We start from the raw sequence: 22,162 nt of genomic DNA on the forward strand, positions 1-22,162 counted from the left end.
CAAAAAATAAATCCACCAGTGATAACAAGTGCTAAAAACTATATTAAAAAGAAAAAAAAAAAAAAAAAAAGACAGTCAGAACCCTAGGCCAAAAGGTAAAAGCAAAGCTATACAGACAAAATCACACAAAGAAGCATACACATACACAGTCACAAAAGGAGAAAAAGGATAAAAAATATATATATATATAAAAAATAAAAAAGGAAGTGAGCAACCAAATCAATATACAAATCTACCAATGATAATAAGCTCTAAATACTAAACTAAGATAAACATAAAGCCAGAAACTAATTAGATGCAGAAAGCAAACCCCAAGTCTACAGTTGCTCCCAAAGTTCACCACCTCAATTTTGGGATGATTCATTGTCTATTCAGGTATTCCACAGATGCAGGGTACATCAAGTTGATTGTGGAGATTTAAACCACTGCTCCTGAGGCTGCTGGGAGAGATTTCTCTTTCTCTTCTTTGTTCACACAGCTCCTGGGGTTCAGCTTTGGATTGGGCCCCGCCTCTGCATGTAGGTCGCCTGTGGGCATCTGTTCCCCTCCCAGACAGGATGGGGTTAAAGGAGTGGCTGATTAGGGGGCTCTGGCTCACTCAGGCCAGGGAGAGGGAGGGATACGGAATGCAGGGCAAGTCTGCAGTGGCAGAGGCCAGTGTGGCATTGCAACACCCTGAGGCGTGCCTTGTGTTCTCCCAGGGAAGTTGTACCTCGATCACGGAACCCTGGCAGTGGCGGGTTGCACAGGCTCCTGGGAGGGGAGGTGTGGATAGTGATCTGTGCTTGATCACAGTCTTCTTGGTGGCTATAGCAGCAGCCTTAGCGTTTCATGCCCATCTCTGGGGTCTGTGCTGATAACCATGGCTCATGCCCATCTCTGGAGCTCATTTAGGCGGTGCTCTGAATTCCCTCTTCTCACGCCCGAAACAATGGTCTCTTGCCTCTTAGGCAGGTCTAGAGTTTTTCCCAGACTCCCTCTTGGCTAGCTGTGGCGCACTAGCCCCCTTCAGGCTGTGTTCACGCAGCCAACCCCAGTCCTCTCCCTGGGATCTGAACTCCGAAGCCAGAGCCTTAGCTCCCAGCCCCCACCCGCCCTGGCGGGTGAACAGACAAGCCTCTCGGGTTGGTGAGTGCTGGTCAGCACCAATCCCCTGTGCAGAATCTCTCCGCTTTGCCCTCTGCACCCCTGTTGCTGTGCTCTCCTCCGTGGCTCTGGAGCTTCCCCCCCGCCCACTCCTTGTCTCCATCAGTGAAGGGGCTTCCTAGTGTGTGGAAACTTTTCCTCCTTCACAGCTCCCTCCCTGAGGTGCAGGTTCTGTCCCTATTCTTTTGTCTCTGTTTTTCCTTTTTTCTTTTGCCCTACCCAGGTAGGGGATTTTCTTGCCTTTTGGGAAGTCTGAGGTTTTCTGCCAGTGTTCAGTAGGAGTTCTTAGGCCTTGTGTTCCACATGTAGATATAGTTTTGATGTATTTGTGGGAAGGAAGGTGATCTCCACGTCTTACTCCTCTGCCATCTTGAAAGTGCCCCCCAGAATTTTTTAACATGCAGAAATTTTAAGAAAAATAAAAGTCATCACATCTGAAATGCATTACCAATTTCTCATAATATATCTTGTATTCTATAATGAACTATACAATGTACTGTAACTTAATAAAAGAACATTTTGACTTAAGCATTGATCTAAATGTCTAAAATTTCCCTTTGCAGAAGAATAGGATTACTGATAAAGTGTGAAATTTTAAAGGCAAAAGAAAGTAACTTCTTAATGAGATCCAATCTAATAAAATTATGCCAATTGCAGAGGAAAAACATTGTCTATATCTAGCATAAATGCCTGAGTGAATGTGATGTGCAGTTTCAGCAATAAATATTGTTCCATTTACAAGCTTGTATATGGATGAACTGCCATTTTCTCTCTTTTACCTATTCTTACAATGACAAAACCTTTTTTTTACTGACAAAGGGTACGTCCTCCCCTTTTGATCAGATCATCCCTTATCTCATTCTCAAAGTCTTCTTTTCTGTTAATCCTGCTTCTCCATACTATTATTATCATACTGTCATCAAACTTTCCATAGATTATTCACAGCAGCTTTAAACTATGATCTACTATCCCAGACTAGTTTCTTGTTTGAAAAACTGTTTGGGGTTGGATTAGGAAGGGAGGAGGAGCATCACTTATATTACTGTGTAACTGAAAGTGGGGTCTGTCTGCTCACTGCTCAAAAGCCAAAAAAGAGGCAAGTTGGTGGAAAGGAAAGTTTGCTTTATTTTGGATGCTGGCAACCTGTCCAAAGGCCAACTGGTCCACACCCCACCCCCAACAATCAGAGGGCAAGAGCTTTTACAGTTGGAGGGAGGGGGCTACATGCAGAAACAGCACAATCAGCTCTGTCAGTCATCTTGAAAGTGGTCATTGGTGGTCTGACCGGTGTCATCTTCATTGTTTTAGGTAAAATTAATCTTCAGTTCCAGGGTCGTTTTGTTCCCATTTCCTTGAGGCCAGTTCTCAGAACTGTGGCAGCTTATGTCATGGCTACAGGCTGGTCATCATGTACTTAACTTCTTCCACCTGGTGGGGGTTTCAGTGTCTACAAGACACCTCACAGGATATGGCTCAGAATATTATCTATAGTTCTTAGGAAGGGACTAAAAGTCCTTGACTTTGCTTAATGACTAAACTGTTATTATTTAGTCTTGCTGGACTGTTTTCCTTTGTTTCTGCATTTTCTCACTTCTCTGTTTATTCTTTGGCTAAGGTTTTTCCACAGACAAAAGGCAGGTGGAGGACACGGGCAGGGCAGTCCATGGGGTCCTGCTCCATCTCAACTGTTCCTTGTTTTCCTCTTATTTCTCTGAATTTGCCTTGCTATTTGTTGCTTACTCCTCTTTCTGCATGTAGCCTCCACATATCTGGGTTCCCCTGGGTACCAACACTCCTTTTTTCTCTGAACATTCTAACCCATGATATCATGTTTCCCTGGGTTTAGAGATCACCTCTCTGCTGTTTCCCTAATTAATTTATCCATCCCAGAGTCCTCATCTTGATTTTTTCTTTGCATGTCCCCATGATCTCTCCAAAACAAGCAATCTATCAGCCATCCTGTTGATTTTATATACAAAATACATGTTACACTCATCCTCTGTTACTCATCTTACATTCATAAATTTAGTTCACACCACTATGATCTTTTGCCTACACCCTACTGGTAGCATCCAAACTTCTTTCCCCACATCTATTCATTTTACTCCCTTTTTTTTATTCATCTGCAAAAGCAACCTTAAAATATAAATCTCATCATATTTTTTTGCAGGTTAAGTGTTTCAGTGACTTCCCATTATAGTTAGAATCAAACCATATTACTTACTCTGGTCTGAAAGTTTCTGCATATTTCATTCCTCTGTATCTTTCCAACTGTGCTTTAGGCACTCTAATGACTTTGGGTTCTTGGAATAAGCCAAGTTCTTTCAGCCTCAGGATATTTGCAAATGGTGTATACCATGCCTGGAATGTTCTTCATTCCATCTTCAAATAGCAGGAGTCTTCTAATTCATTTTTTGTTACACCTTAAGTTTTAGCTCCTTGAAGTTTGTCATGACCACTTTCTCTAAAATAGCGATCCTTTCACCCTGTTGATATTCTCTATTGAGATCCTTGTTTTTGGATATATATATATCCCCCACTAGACTGGAAGCTTCATTTTGCCGGATACCAGATCTATTTTTGTTGGCTGTAAAAATCCCAGTCCCTAAGATAGAGCAAGCACAATATTTTTAGAGTGCCAGTTATTTTTCACTGAAACAGAAATTAAACCATATATAGAATGTTAGTGTATCTTGTTATGTATTTACATTACTATTGTTATATTTGTAAATTTTTATGGACTATGTCAAATCAATCAATAAACATTTAATACCTTGTTTGCATATTTCAGCCTATAAAAAATGAAAAAAAACATTCATTTATTTCATGTGGAAAGAAAAAATATGAAAACTACTATATGATTTTTAGGTATATGGGAACTATGAACTGCCATATTTTATTAATTATATTCTTATGGGTTACAAGTTTTGTTAGGATTTGGTGTACAAATCTCTCGTTCTATTACTTGTTTAGCTAGAAAATGTATATAGTGTTAGTTCTTCCCAAAAGGATATTCAGTACTAGCAAAAAATATTAACTAGGCTATTTTAAGGAGCAAATGAATATTTTTACTCTTTATTTCTAGAATTATAATTTGGATTTTGGCAAATTGTTGAGTTTCAACAATTGTGTTTTTAATATTCTAATTTCTACATTATCCTAAAAGTGCTGAAGTGATAGATTTTGATGCTCCAGGAAAACTTCACCCGCTTCCAACCTCCCTGAAATACCATTTCATCCTTATCATGTGCATCTAAGTTGAAAACACTTTGGTTTGGAATAACAAACACTAAGGAACACTAAAGAAATGACTGGTCATGCTTTAGCTACTTCATATCCTCTATGTTGGGAAACTGTACAATGTATTGTCTATATTTGCAATTGCTCTCCTTCAGTCTTTTCTCAGTTCTGTTAACATCTATATTGGATTGTAATGATGTATAGAGAACAATTTTTAAGGACTAAAAAAATCTTCATAAGTGAAAACAAGACGTCTTTCTTGGAAGTTCGTAAAAACTATTTACAGTTCTGAAACTCTCTTTAAGTAATATAAAAATTGAATACTGTTTGTTTATTCAACAAATATTTATTGAGCAATTATTATGTGCCTATTTTTGTTTTAGGTGTTTAGGGTACAATAGTAGACAAAACAATGATCTCTGTCTTTGTGGATTTATAACCTTGTTGGGGAAGTTTGACAATAAAAAATTAACTTTAGAAATGAATTAGTTACATATTATGTTAAAAGCTAAGTGTTATGAAAAAATTAATATATACAGCAGGATAAGAGGAATCTGGAGTATTAGGTTTGGAGCGGGGAGGGGGTAGTAATCCACTTTGAGGATAAAGGTGTGCTTTGAACAAATACTTGAAGGAGACAGGGAACTTAACAATGGAAACATCTTTGGAAAGAGAGTTACAGAAGTTAGGGAACAGCCAGGACAAGGCCAAAAGGTAAGAACTTGCCAGGTATATTGGAAGAACAGGAAGGCCTGTGTGCTTGGAATGCGGTAAGTAAGTGAAAGAATCTTAGCAGGTAATTTCAGAGAAAAAGTTGTAACCTAGGTTCTTAAAGATTACTGTGGACTACAGCTTTGACTCTGAGTAAATTTGAGAGCCTTTTCAAACATTTATTCAGAGGAATGACAGGATTTGAATAAGGTTTTAAAAAGATCACTAAGCTGCCTTGTTGAGAATATAGTGGTTGGGGGAAGATCAAATAGAATCGACAGGCCAGTTATAAAGTATCACAATAATCCAGATGAAATAGTGCTGTTGTTTAGAACAGGGAGTTAAGAATAGAAGTAAATAAAAGTGGTCAGGTTCTGAATATATTTTGTAGTTAGAGCCAACTGATTCCAATGGTATTTTCTGATGCTAGAATGTTTTGCATTCTAGAATGAACATTATCAGTGTATCAAGTTTGGTACCAAGGTCTTGGACCTGAATAAGTAGAAGACTAGATTTGCAATAACTGAGTTGGCATGGGAAAGGATGCAGGTGAAGAAGTTTTTGTTTGTTTGTTTTGGCAGTCGGAGTGAATTCATCTCAGTTTTAGACATGTTGAGTTTGAGATGTCCTGTTTGATGTCTAGTTGACACTCTTACAGTTTGGAAACCAATAATTCAAGTTAACAATAATAAACATTTATTTAGTGCTTATAACATGGTAAGCATAGTTTTAGGCTCATTACTTTTCAATGATCACCTATCTATATTGTTCAAAATCTATTTTCATAAGGATGTTCAGGTTGACAATTTCTTATTCAAAGCCATTAAGGCCAGAGGATTTTAGATGTCAGGAATTACCAGATTGTACAAAAAGTAGTATGGTGTATATGCAATCTATTTTATAATAGCTTTCAGCTGGATCTATGATAACATTCTTTAAGTGACAATATTATTACATCTTCAGGGAAATATATAAATATTCACAGTAAGAAGAATAAATAAAGACTATAATTAGCCTGCTGCCAGTTCAGGTCAGGAATTTCCTCCAAACAAGTTCAAGTCAAATCAGATTTTACTGCCAGTTGAGTCATTTAAAAAATCTTCAGATTTTCAGAATTTATGGGCTTTTATCATTACAAATAAAACCCTGTAGACCTACATCAACTGTGTAATTTTGGAAATCCTAAAAATAAAACACAAAGCTGATGCTGGCAAAGCACCCTTCCACATGGGTGAATTCTTTCTTGGATTACAGCTCAAAAGTGATCATTTCCGTAGGATATATCCAAGCTTCTTAAATATTTCATTCATTTCTAGTATTTCATGACATATGTACTTTGAATGCATATTTTAAATATTATTTCTAAAACTTTTACTAAAAAATTAAATTGTATTTGATTCAAAGACAGATATTAGTATCTGAATGCCTGTTGTAGACCTTATTACTAGTTAAGAGAAATAATGGCTTGTGATGGTTAAGAAAAGATGAATGGGGAATAATGCATAAACCATATGCAAGAACTGCTTACAAATTAAAGTGTTCATTATAAATTATTAGTCTAAGCATTTTTCTATGCCTATAATAATTAAAAATCTCTATGAATAGAATGGTTAAATAAATAACCTTAAGTGTTAAACCAAATAAGGTATCTTCTCACTTCAAAAAACACAGGTAATTGTCATAAAATATTAAGTGCCAGAACACTTTTAAATGTTTTCAATAACATTAAATCTCAGTGTTTGTCAAGTATGCTGAATTCCCAAGTAACATTCCAATATGCCCCCTGCCCCTACACATGCACAAATTCCCTGTCAACATTGTCACCAAAGTGGTATATTTGTTGCAATCAATGAACCTATATTGTTATATCATTATTATCCAAAGTTCATAGTTTTCATTAGGATTCACTCTTGGTGTTGTACATTCTATAGATTTTGACATATGTATAATGACATGTATCTACCATTATAATATCATTTCAAAATAGTTCTGGGTTGGTGAACACATCTACTTACTGGGAGGGTGACACACCCAAACTCCACAGGGACAGAAGCTGCTGTGCTCAGGACTCTTTTGGACCCTGCCCTACATATCTCTTCATCTCACTGTTCAACTGTATCCTTTACCATATCTTTTATTGTATAATAACCTGGTAAACATAGTGTTTCCCTGAGTTTTGTGAACTGTTCTTGTAAATTATCAAGCCATGGAGGGGGTTACAGGAACCCTGATTTATAGCTGGTCAGTCATAAGTACAGGTGACAACCTGGGACTTGAGATCGGTGTCTCAACTGGAGGCTGTCTTATGGTACTGAACCCTTAACTTGTGGGATCTGATGCTAACCCCAGGTAGATAGTTTCAGTACTGAATTGAATTGCAGGACACCCAGGTGGTGTCTAGAGACTTGGAGAATTGCTTGGTGTGGAAAAATCCCACACATCTGGTGTTAGAAGTGAAGTGTTCTGAGAATGTGGAGAGGAAACAGAGTTTTTCCTTTGCTGTAGTGTAGAGATTTCTTCCCCAGGCTCGTAGACATCTAGGGTATTACATATTCTTGATAGATTGCCCCCTTCAAATTATGAAATGTTCTCTTTATTCCTGTAATACTCCTTGTTCTGAAGCCTACTTTTCTGATAGTAAAATAATCACATCCATTAACTCATGCTTAGCTAAATCTTTTATATATATCTTTTAATATACAGTTATATTTTCACATTTTTTAAAACTTTTAACCTCTCTATGTCTTTATATTTTAAATTAGTTTCTAATAGAGAGTAGTAGTATAATCCCTCTTTTTATTGGGTAAGTTTAATGTACTATGTTTCATAGGAAAACGTGTAATATTCTTCCTCAAAAATCAAATATTTTGCCATATTTTTGAGCATCCAAAGATATATTTCAACATTAAAAAAGAGAGAAATTCTCATGAATTCTATAATTATCAAGTATTAAAAAAACACAAAATTGTGAGCTAGTGAAAATGGTCAGACTTGTTCAAAATGTAAACTGCATTATGAAAAACTGCTGGGTTATATTATGGGCAAAATGAGAGAAAATATTTTTTCTATTAGTTCACTCTACTTTTTTATATCTTTACTTACAGAGTACAGTTATATGCACTTAGCTGTGTCCTTTTCTGATGTCTATCTTCCCACTAGAAAGTATCCATCAAAAGGCAGGATATATTCTCTTTTATTAATTTCTGTATACACAACGTCTCCCACAGTGCTATGAACATAGTCGATGGTCAATCTTTGCTTAATAAATAAATGAATAGTATTAATACTGCATTTAATAATTTGTTAGGTAATAATACATAACATGGAGGAGTTTTAAATATGTAAATATTACAGCAAAATTAAAGGGATAGATTTTTCCAGAGAAAAATAAAATAAACTGTGCCAACAGTCAGCTGGATTGTGATACAGTCTTGTTAAAATAAAGAAATGGGAGAGAAACTAATGAACTCTAAACCATATTCAGAAATTTTTTTCAATTAAGTATGTATTTGGAAATGTCTATTCACTTAAGTGTGCTGGTAATTTTGGAAGTTACATTTTTTGGGGGGGAAAAAAGGGATTTCAACAAATCATACAACAAGTAGAGTATTTTGGAGAACCTAGGCACTATTAATGTAGTTTGAAGGCTCGGAATTTAAAGTATGATTAAGGTGTTCAGTGGTGAAAAAAATACTAGAGACATTCATATAAGTAGAAACTATGAGAAGCTAACAATATAGTAATTCACTCAGATGAGTATGAGGAACATTGATTTATCCTGAAGGAAATGTAAGATCTACTTAATGTATGTTTTTTCAATTTCTCTTAAATAGAATAGGTGACACTAAAAATGGGCAAACAAATAATAAAATAGTTTTTAGGAATTTGAAAAATATTTTGGAAATAAAAGAAAACAAGGGCTAAATAAACATTTGTCCTTAAATAATAAGTTTGTGTTCAGGGAGATAAAGACTAAGAGGTGTTTTCCACAGTCTAGATCAAAATGAAAAAACTACAAAAAACTTTTTAAGTGTGGCATGTCTGTCATGAAATCTTACCCTGGGAGTTCCAGACAAAAAGTGAAAATCAATGGAAAAAATAAAATAAGTAAAATTATTTTATTTCTGTGCTTCAAATCTATAGACTTTGCATTGTTTTTGTTGTTTGACTTTTCTTTATTCAAGGGTAGAATTTCTCCATGTGATACTAATCTTTCTTGAAACATCTGGTCCATATCTCAGTTTGGTTCTATTTCTTATTTTGTGTCTTGTCAATGTGTTATGTGTGCTTGTTTTTTTGTGGGCATCTCATAATTTTTTACTGAATGTGAGACATTGTGTAAAAGTACAGTAGTGACTAAGTTTAATATTATTTACAGTCAGAAAAGATGACTTTGCTTCTATCAGGCGATTATTGTGGGAAAAGTTTAATCAATCCAGATTGTTACTTAGCTGGCCTAGCCTTTGATATTGTCTGGGTTGCATTCTGTGCTTCATATACTCTGTCCTGGACTCAGAGTAGGCAGGCCCTATGCATCTCTGATCAGTTGTGGGTCTATCAGCTCTCCTAGTTTATGCCCAGCAATAGATAGCTTTCACTTACTGCAAGGCCTGGTGTGCTGAGAGGGTTTTTGTTGGGGTTTTTTTCCCCCAATTTCCTTACTTTGCCATCAGACTTAGGCAGATGCTGTGTTTCTCCTCCTCTTTGGAGGAGTATACTTTCAGCATTCCTGCTCCCTCAATTGAGGTATACTGTTGTTTTATGGTATTCATCATAAGTCCCAAGGTATGAAAAGATTTTTCTCAGATTGCCTATTCCACCCTCAGACTTATGCAGGCCCTGAGTACTTGGATATCTGGGGGCGTCTTTTTTTTTTTCTTTCTTTTTTCATACCCATCCTGCAGAGACAGATGCAGCTACTTCACACCCATTTTTAGTGATCTGTCCAGAATGCAAGGGTAGTGAGAGTTTCCTAGGTTCTCTTGCCCTTCCTTCAGATTTAGGCAAGATCTGAGTGCCTGTAATTCTGTAATTATGAGGTTGATTTCCTCCGTTTCCCTGCCTTGCCTTAAAGTTTTCCCTGAACATTCAAAAAAAAAAAAAAATTATGAAAAGGAGTGGGTGAATAGGGACACACTTTCCTTATTTCTAGAGTTTACAGGGCTTTAAAACTATCAGTCCAACTAATTCTCAGGATTTAAGAATTTATTAAAAGTTCAGCTGTTTATTTGTTTCTGTGGTATCTTACTGTTCTCCTTACTGCTTTGGCAACGGTGATAACTGCCTGGGCCCTGCTTCTTCTAAGAAGGGTTTGTCACTTCTTGAAATTTAGCTCATTAGGTTATTTGATTATCTCAGCCTTTTAAGGCCTTAAAATATAATTTTGTAAATTTTCCAACTTGTTTTTGATAGAATGGAAGATATATTCTCCTGCCACTTTCTATATCCTAAGCAGGAGCCCTCTTTATTCTTGACTATTGGATATTTTCCTAAATATGGAGAAAATCAAGCTCAATTTTAAAATAATGTTTTTGTTAGTTATTCATCATTCAGAGTTTCTGTGTTTAGTTCCCTCCCCTAGAATATCCAATAAAAGGTATAGATGAAAAATAAAGTCATCTTCATCTTTCAAACAAAGTCTATGGATATTGCCTAAAGAGAAAAGAATAATATCAGAGTTATGAGTTAAACTTTCAGAAGAATTCAAACCCCAAAAAAGCAAAAGTGGTTACTTTAGGGGAGTTCACTGAAGTAATAGACTCTCTTTGACTTTTTAATTTTTATTTCCCTGAAGTGCTAGATTTCTTTAACATTGTTTGTGTATTATTACCACGTTAGGCTGACCAGGGGACTGAATTGAAAGGGAAAGAACTTTAGACATCATAATGACAAGTTAGGAGTGAGGCAAAGCAAGGTCTGAGGATTTACAGGGATAAGAGACAAAAATCTGAGTTTTCCCAGAGTTAAAATCCAATTAGTAAGTCAGACAAAGAAAGACAAATATCGTATGATATTGCTTATACGTGGAATCTAAAAAAATGGTACAAATTAATTATTTACAAAACAGAAATAGAATCACAGATGTAGAAAACAAACTTATGGTTACCAAAGGGGAAAGGGGAGGGGAGGGATAAATTGGGAGATTGGGATTGACATATACACACTACTATATATAAAATAGATAACTAATAAGGACCTACTGTATAGCACAGGGAACTTTACTCAATACTCTGTAATGACTTATATGGGAAAAGAATCCTAAAAAGAATGGATATATGTATATTTGTAACCGATTAACTTTGCTGTATAGCAGAAACTAACAGAACATTATAAATCAACTATACTCCAATAAATTAATTTTAAAAAATCAAATTAGCAGAGGCAACAAGATAGAGTGATATCAATAATCATGAAATAGAGCTAAGTAGGTTATTCAATGAACAACCAGAGAAAAATTCAAACAGGAACAAGGACTTAGAATATAGCATTTTATTATGTCCCTCATCTCTGTCTCAAATATAATACTGAATAAGCTATCTGCATAATACAAGTTTGGGGCACAAATATGCTAACATTTTAGCATATACTAGAAATATTAAGTCATAAATGTTGTACACTAATTTGAGAGCTCTAGCAGAATAAGCAAACAATTAGAAATCACATGTAGCTTACTGGATGCGAACTTGAGAATGTAATATTTGTGTTCAAATAAAGTATAACAGTTTATACTGTCTAGTTTTATAAAGTGTGTGTCCTTAATTGTAGTAAAAGCTATTTGTTTGAATCGTTAGACTTCACATAAATTGATTGCAACCTGGAGACCAAAATTTTATGATTTGCTTGAATTATTATTCTGTAGTTAGTACTGATGGTTAAGTGAATCAGTGAATCATAAAAATGTAGCACTGGAAGCCATCTCAAAGTCACCTTTTCCAACAGTGCAGAAGCAATCGAAACAAATGGAGTCTATCAGATGGCTATCTGTCTTGTCATTAAAAATTTCCCTTAAGAGAAATTTACCAATCTCCCTGGGTACATGGCTCTGAGGTCTGATTGGCCTGATTACCTTGAAACTAAGTCTGCTTTTTGACTACAAACTTAGTAACATCAAAAATATTTAAAAGGCTTTTGGAAAGCTTGACTTTCTTACTCCTTTATATTCAGTATAAAACTGGAAATAAAAAACGAGAGTGGAGCACAGAGGTTGTTTAGGGCAGTGATACTGTAATGATGGATACATGTCATTAGACTTTTGTCCAAAGCCACAGAAGCTACAATACCAAGAATGAGCCCTAAGTTAAACTATAGACTTTGGGTGATCATGATGTATCAATGTAGGTTCATCAATTGTAACAAATGTACCTCTCTGGAAAGTGATGTTGATAACAGAGGAGGCTCTGCATATGTGGAAGCTGGGGTACATTGGAAACCTCTCTAACTTCTTCTCAATTTTGCCGTGAACCTAAAACTGCTTTAAAAAATGAAGTGAGAGTAGCATTGACTTATATACACTACCGCATGTAAAACAGATAGCTAGTGGGAAGCAGCAACATAGCACAGGGAGATCAGCTCGGTGCTTTGAGATGACCTAGAGGGGTAGGATAGGGAGGGTGGGAGGGAGGCTCAAGAGGGAGGGGATATGGGGACAGATGTATGCACATGGCTGATTCACTTTGGTGTACAACAGAAACTAACACAGCATTGTGAAGCAATTATATTCCAATAAAGATGTATTAAAAAAATGAGAGATTTTTCTCCTTAAGATTATCTTCACTTACATCCTGTGCCCTCTATTCAATTCTTTCCTCCTTTCTCTCACACCGTATTTCTCCCCAATTTCTATCCAATCACACTTTCTCCTCTGGCTATGATTTTAGTCAAGTTTTTCTAGTCTCCAAAACAACTTTTCCCTAACCTAAGGTAACCTTTATTTTATGGTATTTTAAGTTCCACCTCACATGCTCCCAGTCAGTCTCCTTAGATCACTCCTGTGGAATTTTGTTTTTGCCTGTGTTGTAGAGAAACAAATATCTGGTTGGATTTTCAAAAGGCATGTTTTTCCTAGCTTCATCACTTATTAGATGTGTTACTATAAAAAAAAACATATTCTTATGAATCATATTTTTTATCTGCAAAATCGTAACATTTCCTTTTCTATGTAACAGTGAATGCAGGTGTTTTTGGCTGACCATCTGCATATGGGTGGCAGGGCATGCAGGAGAGTAAGGTGTGCCATGTGGTTGCCAGATTATTGTCAAAAAATATATCTTCAAAATCTCTTCTTTCCAAAAACTGTGAAAAATAGTATTGATGATGACTTGCCCAAACTATGCAAGTACTGTGGCTTTGAATGCAAAAATTTATGCAGATAGATTTTGCACACAAAGGCCTTTCTTTGGGCCTCTGCCTTTATCCCCAAGAGTTGACCCTTTTTCATTGATAAGGATAAATCAGTGGAAAAGTCTAAGCAGTATCTAAACAACTGAAATTGTATCAAACATGTATTTAAACTAAGTTTTTCCATTACCAAATTATACCTTAACATTACATCATAAGAATCAAGGGTGACTGTGAGAAAAATTGAATAAATGCTTTTACTGCATTTTTGCTCTAGAGGCTATGATGGGGATATCTTTCCATGACCTCATATAATGTCCCACTTACATACAACAACAGAATAAATTCCTTTCAAGCATACATTTGAAGAAGAGTTGTGGATATAGCAACTTTCTTTTTTTGAGGACATTGTGCACATTGATTTGAAGGTGCTTCTAAAACAGGAAAACAGCTTCGAGCTCTTGCTTGCATGTTCAGTATGTCAGCTCTACTGTCCAACTATGTGTTTGGGCAGGTGTGTGTATGTGTGTGTTTTATATTATAATACTAGAGTTCATGGCTACTGATATAACTTAATGTCTACAGCTGAAATGAGACTCAAAACAATATGTGAGATATATACATATATATGAATATTATCAGTGAATGACAAAGGTGAGGTTATTTTATAGTTGGATTCATTATTAAATTCATTATTAAAATATTTTCATTGTAACTCAAATTAATATGTATCCTACTTTTAAAAAATAAGTGGGATGATTTACATATATTCCTTTGCAGACTGGATTTTCAAGGAGAAACCAAGAAGAAAGCAAAAAAGTATGAACAATAGAAACAGAAACAGACAGGTAAAATTGTGAAAGCAGAGAATATTCTCTCACATATTTTAATGTTAACTTTAAGATTTATTTTATTTCTGTAAACCCTGCTCTTATCTCCAAAGACTACAATTTATTTCTCTAAATTTTCATGGTATTGTTGTTAACCAAGTTAAAACCTGGAGATTGACAAAGCAATTGTAAGCCTTAGGTTTTTGTGCTCTAAAAATTTAACTGCAATAAAATTTCTGCATCAGAGCAACACATGTATAATGCTGTTTGTTTACATCTACTTAATTCCTTGTGCATCCTCCCAAGTAATTCTTTGAGACAATAACTTAAAAAGCCATGGGAGGGTGTCTACTATCTGCATGTGTGTATGAGTGTTTACATACACATATGTGTGTGTCTCTATGTATGTATATAGGTATGTAAGTATGTATGTGTGTACATATCTGTCTATGTGGATATAGATTGTAGCATCTCTATATTTTTTTCAAAAATCTGACCTGAAATATTTTTAACTCTATTTAATTTATCTAGAATTTTTCTTTTTACCTTATCTACTACAGTATATAATTTACATGCAGGCTTATCTCACAAATAATTTTAATTTTTTTCCACTTAAATAAATACAAATAAAATCTAACCACTCAAGGAATAGAGTGGTCAGTTTGGGAGGTAGGTGGGTGTGTGGCTATGAAATGTCAATATGAGGTATCCTGTGGTGATGGAAGTGTTCTGTATTTTGAATGTATCAATGTCCTTATTCTGGTTGTGATTTTGTGCAATAGCTTTGCCAGGTATTCCTTTGGGGGGATCTAGATAAAGGGTATAGGAATCTCTCCATATTACTTCTTAAAATTGCAAGTGAATCTATAAGAATTTCAAAATAAAAGTTTCATTAAAAAAATATCTGCTATGATACTATGATACTTTCACCGAATTTCCCTCAAAGAAATAATGGGCTTGCATCATTCATTAACTGACTCATCTCCTCCTTACCAAGTAGAAACTAACTGTATATCTATACTAAAAGCATACAAACATACACACATGTATTTATTTCTGGGCTTTCTCACTGACCCCATAGATCTGCCTTTCTACCTTGGTACTGATGTCATATTTAGTTTTTCATTACAACTTATAATTTGTTTGTTAAACATAGAGGTGATGGAACTTGTTTTCAACTTTAAATTTTTGATGTGTTTAATTATACAGCTTTAATACCTTACACTGTCTTTTTCTCAATTTTTTTATTGGAGTATAATTGATTTACAATGTTGTGTTAGTTTCTGCTGCACAGCTGAGTCAGTTATACATATGCATATACATATATCCACTCTTTTTCAGATTCTATTCCCATATAGGTAATTACAGAGTATTGAATAAAGTTCCCTGTGTTATTCAGTAGGTTCTTACTAGTTATTTATTTTATAAATAGTAGTGTGTATATGTTAATCCCAATCTCCCAATTTATCCCTCCCCTGCTTCCCCCTTGGTAACCATAAGTTTGTTTTCTACATTTGTGACTCAATTTCTGTTTTGTAAATAAGTTCATTTGTACCATTGTTTTAGATTCCACATAAAGCGATATTATATGATGCTTCTCTTTCTCTGTCTGACTTACCTCACTCAGTATGACAATCTCTAGGTCCATCCATGTTGCTGCAAATGGCATTATTTCATTCTTTTTTATGGCTGAGTAATATTCCATTGTATATATGTACCACATCTTCTGGATGGACACTTAGGTTGCTTCCATGTCCTGGCTATTGTAAATAGAGTTGCAATGAACATTATGGTACATGACTCTTTTTGAATTATGGTTTCCTCAGGGTATATGCCCAGGAGTGGGATTGCTGGATCATATGGTAGCTCTATTTTTAGTTTTCTAAGGAATCTCCATACTGTTCTCCATAGTGGCTGTACCAATTTACATTCCCACCAACAGTGCAGGAGGGTTCCCTTTTCTCCACACCCTCTCCAGCATTTATTGTTTGTAGATTTTTGGATGATGGCCATTCTAACCAGTGTGAGGTGATACCTCATTGTAGTTTTGATTTGCATTTCTCTAATAATTAGTGATGCTGAGCATCTTTTCATGTGCCTCTTAGCCATCTGTATGTCTTCTTTAGAGAAATGTCTATTTAGACCATCCACCCATTTTTTGATTGGGTTGTTTGTTTTTTGATATTGAGACTTTAAACTGTCTTGTATTCACTGCTGGAAAAAAATTCTAAGTAATCATGTGTCATCATTTTAATGGAGCACTTAATTGATTTACTAATATTTTTATTTAAGATTTTTCATTTGTTAGACCTAATGCTTTAGGAGTGTGTATGGGGTATAAAATTCATAATATTCTGATATTATACTATTTTTACTTTATTCCAATCATCTGGTTGCTACTCTTTGCCATAGCATCATCATTTAAGCTTATATTTGTAAAGTCACACAGATGCCTCTCTACTCTGCAGAGATACCTATTTTGGTATCATTCCGTGCACAGGCCTTAAAGCTTCTACACTTTGGTTATCTTAGTTCACATCCCCATGTTCAGCTATGGCTCCTCAGGACACACTTCACTGGGGTGGCTGGGTCTTAAAAGATTACAGCCACACTGTGGCAATTTACAGAAAATATTTGTGTGTTTCCACAGAGCTGAAGCATTCTGAATAAATTTTCCCAGAACTTGGGACCCTGGGCTAAGAGCAAGTATTGGGAGGTTAATATTCACCTACAAAGATCATGAGAGCACTCCAGAGAGTTTACCTAACTCCTGAGATGGATGTTTATATTTCAAGGGAAAATCATGCCCAGGACCTTAAAGACATCTCTAGGTACTGGAATCCAGAAACACTGGGTATTCTGGCCCCAAGAGTGAGCACCCAGAATTCTTTCCATGTGGTTAGAATGAGAACTCAGAATCCTTTTCATCCCATCTCCAAGGGACAGAGGTTTTTGAACCTCCTATACTATATATAAGCAGAGAAAATCCATTTTTCTCGTCCCTCCCTATGGAGTATTTTGGCCATACATACACTAGATTTTTTCATCTGATTTTCAATGTGCCATCTCAGGGGTAAAACCAGGGCAAAGAGAGCCAGTGTTTTTACTGTCACTTAAATAATAATAACTAATCTGTTTCTGATCCAGAACAGCCATGTTTATATTCTGAGTAAAATTAATAACAATAAATATTTAAAACACAGAATTCATTCTCTGTGCCTGAAAAATGCATCTGGAACCTAGACTATAAGCACCTTTCCTGATTCTTTCTTTCCTCAAGAATTCTTGTTGTCTTTTCCTATAATTGGACTTTTGTTAAGAGAATAAAAATCAAGAACCGCACTTGGGTCCAAGTGGTATAGAAAAGAGTTGGGATGTGCTTTCTATAAATAATTTAACATGTACTAGTGTGAGACAGTCATGCTAACAAATAAGTGAAAACAAGTTCCCCAGTCCCTTGTGGCAAGTATTTAGAAGGAATTAAGAACACAGACAGAGGTGGAAATTAAATTAGACTTAATCTTGGTGGGGATGGAAAAGTCTTTATAGAGGATGCCCATACACTTAACAAACATTTATTGATAATTTGCTCGGTGTCATACACTGTTTTAGCCACTAGCTATGCAAGATAAAAGTGAATGTCTGTTCTTAAGAGATGTGTTGCTTAGTGGAAGAGTTAAAAAGTAACCTTTAACTAAGTGCCGTGATAGGAGCATACACAAGGCTGCATATGAGGGGTAGACAGATAAATGTTTAGGAAGCAGAAGTGTCAATGCTCAGTGTCAGCTAGAATGAAGGACATAGAGAAAAAAGGAGTTTAAGATGAGTATCTTTTCTGGTTTAGATGATTATATGAATGGCAGTGCCATTTAGAAGAGAAATCTAGAAGTCATTGGGTCTAGATTTAGAGCTCAGAGGAGAGATCAGGGCTTTGTGATAAGGATTTTTCCAGCACCACCATACAGACAACAGTTTCCCAAAAGTACCATATTTTCTTCTGCCTCTTTTCTTCCACACACAAGGCAGATATCAAAGACATCAATTATTCCTACTGTTCAGGAACATAGACTAAAAATCCTTAGTAAGTCTTAGCCTTCCAGATAGCACTGTAAAATTATTAAATTTGACAGATAAGATAAAACAAATTCCTTTTCCCTTTTCAAGCTAAAGGAATGATTTTAATAACTGCAGAGCAAATATAACTAGTGGAAATATCAGAGGAACTAAAGCAAAATGTAAACCATAGCAAAATTAGATTTGTGGCATAAAAGAGAAGTACTATAGATCAAAAATAATTGAAAGTACAGACTAGAGTCATGTTGTTATAATATGAATCATATACTGTAGTCAAAATCATATCATGCAATTCTAGTATTATGAGACAAAAATTGACAGGTGTCAGTCCTATTTTCTTACTATAGTCTTTTAACAAGATTACATTCTACTTAAAAAACAACCTAGATGATGCCTTGTATATTGGAAAAGTTAAAAAGCTAGCTTTGCTAGCAAAGAAGAATGCTTTTACGGAGCACCGTGTAAATAATACTGTATTAGTTAAGGTTCTCCAGAGAAACAGAACCTGTGACATCCACATCTGTATCTGTGTCCCTATCTATCTATCTATCTATCTACCTATCTATCTATCATCTATAACATAAAGATATTTGTTTCAAGGCATTGGCTTATGTGCTTACGGAGATTGACGAAGAACAGGTCAGTCTGGAAACTTTCAGGCAGGAGCTGATGCTACAAACGTGAGAAAGAATTTCTCCTCCTTCAGATAAAAACCAAAAACAACTCGGTTTTTTGCTCATTAGGCTTTTCAGCCAATTGGATGAAGCCCACCTACATTATCAAGGTAATTTCTTTAACTTAAAGTCAACTGGTGGTAGTGTTAACCACATCTACAAACGATCTCCACGGCAACGCCTGGATTAGTATTTGCTTGACTAACAGGTAACATAGCTTAACCAACTTGACACATGAAAATAACCATTGCAAATACTTTTGCTAACAATATAGAGAAATCGTCAGTTGTTTCAATGGTCTCAGTGTGTCCCTTGTTATCTTGTAAACATGTTGTGGAATTGACACAGTACACGATATTCAAGAATGTGTCTGACAGGTTGCTGATGCCAGTCTTGTTTTGCATACTGTGGGTTAAAACAGGGCCCAGAAACTTCGACTGTGTCACCTACTTAACTCTGTCCCTAGGTTCAGTTAAGACCTGGTGGGAACTGTCACTATATGGTTCAGATGCATGGCCCGGGGCAGACCAAATATAACTCCTAGATGAAATGAGGATCAATACTCTCCTTCCCAGTTGAACCCTAATTTCAAGGGAGTTGGAAAAAGTCAGCGGTAAGAACTGCTTTGCTTTCCCCAGCCCCTCAAGCAGTTTCTATGGAGGGGAAATGGAAGAACTGAGACGGTGCCATGGCTGGACTCAGAAGCACAAACTTTTAAAAATGTTTGGCTTTTTTCTAATGCGTCACAGACATAATCTAATGTTTCTATATTCTGATGGTTGTTTCATTAAATATAAATGCTGATTTACTTATTAAGTTGAAAAATACTCTGCTAAAACTGAGCACAAGTCAGTACAAAGTGTTTCTATAAAGCTATAGCATTTATCTGTGTTAAAGATTTTTAAATGTTTTAAGAGGAAGAGGAGTACGCCAAAGGAGGGTAGGAGACAGGAAGGGGATAGGAAGAATGGGAGAAGTAAATGCAGAAAGAAATGCTATATATTTCCAGTTAGTTGATTTTGTTCAATTCTATTTATAACTTTCAAAACTATAATCAAAGAGAAAATATTATGTGCTATAGCACAGTGCTTAAATTATTAATAATAGAGGGAAAGTTTATTTCATCATGTTGATTGAGAAATTTAATTTTTTTTAAAGAATTCTCTCTCAGGATGTAAAAAAAACTATAAAATAGTGTATATTAACTAAATATGGTAAAAGGAATAGACCAGAACAGGGATAAGGGGGAAAAGACTAAAAATGAAAAACTGAGGCATTAATACATTTAATACATTAAACATTTTAATTATCATGTTGGAATAATTGTAATATCTAAGCACACTTGGAACATTTCATATCAAGGCAAAAGTGATATATAATAGTCTCCATATTTCTAATGATGCCACAGAACCCCTGTAAAGAAATATTCCTCTGTAGGGAAGTTTGACCACCTACGTATTTGATACAAACAACAACACACACACAGAACCTCATACAAACAAAACCCGCCGTTGAAACTGACCCCATCAGAAATACTGTATTTGATTTACAAAATAGTATGAAGTATCCATTAGTTATAATTTTACATCACTTATGTAACTGATTTTTAAAGCAGTTGAACCTGTATAACAAAACATTCATAACATAAATACAAGAGGATGTAATAAATAATTGTTGAGGATTTTGATAACAACTAAAGCAATTGTGTTTTATAAAACCAAAACAAACTACAGGGAAAAAGTAATTTCTAGTTGGTTTTTACAAACCAACCCTTACTTAAAATACCCTTATTTTAGGCAGATTTCAATATCACTTCATTGAGGATGATGTAAAATTAGCACTTTGACAATCTTGAAGAGAGAATACTTGCATTTTGTGCGAGAGATATATTCTTGAAGAAGTCTTGTAATTCAAAATTTATATCGTTCAAAACTTATCTTTCTCCAGAGGAATAAATATAAAGTATGCAAGAGGCATTCCCAGAGCACATGAATCTACATACTTTCTGTGCTGATAATGGTGTGGATCTTGGATCCATACCACCAGCATTTTTTAAATCATCCTTGCCTGCTTAATATATAGGTTTTCAAATTATGAGCATTTCTGCTTTAGTGTTCTTTTAAAAATTGTTGCATCATCTCTGCATTTTGTAGAGTATACAATTCTAAATTAACCTCAGAGTGTGTCATGTTATTTACTTGGTCTCTCTTTTTTTTTTGGTACTGTTTTGTCACATGTAATTTCTGACTCACAATTAATGATTTTAGGAATGATTTTTATTAGGGACATTAGCAATACTAAATAATGAATGCTTGGGCAACACTGGTGCTGGATGTGAACATATTTTCAATCGTAAAAAATAGGTAAGATTAAAATAACAGCACAGTAGACACCGAAAATCACTCACAGAAAGAAACCTGGTCATTTAAGCAATAAAACTGTAGTCAAGATACTGATGTTGTCATAGATATTTGTTTCCCAGATTAAGTAGACTGCCACTTGGCCATAGCTAAAACAAAATTCATTTTTCCTGTCAAATTTGAAGTTATGCAATTCTTGATGAATTTTTATAATTTGCATGTCTCATATTATTTCTATATTTGTGCATAAAAAGGAATCTTTATTAATACTTTATCACACAATATAAATTGTCCTAATTTTTTTTTTTTTTTTTTTTTTTTCGGTACGCGGGCCTCTCACTGTTGTGGCCTCTCCCGTTGCGGAGCACAGGCTCCGGACGTGCAGGCTCAGCGGCCACGGCTCACGGACCCAACCGCTCCGCGGCATGTGGGATCTTCCCGGACCCGGGCACAAACCCGTGTCCCCTGCATCGGCAGGTGGACTCTCAACCACTGCGCCACCAGGGAAGCCCAATTGTCCTAATTTTTCAAACTAGTTCTTAGAGACCTAAATTTTGTATCTAGTTTTTCATAAACTTAAAGCTGCTGTGAATAACCAAGGTTATATCATGATTGTATGTGTGCTATATGTATATATATATGCTATATATATTGTATGTGTGCTGATTATTCATGCCTTGCTTTTATCTAATATGATCTCATATAAACATATATGAGTAGGTAAAAGTGATTAGAAATAAAGTTGACTTTGCTTTTTTTTTTTTAATTTTGTGGTCAAGAACCATGTTTG

Source organism: Grampus griseus (genome assembly GCF_964374135.1).
Source record: "Grampus griseus genome assembly, chromosome: 4".
Taxonomy (NCBI): domain Eukaryota; kingdom Metazoa; phylum Chordata; class Mammalia; order Artiodactyla; family Delphinidae; genus Grampus; species Grampus griseus.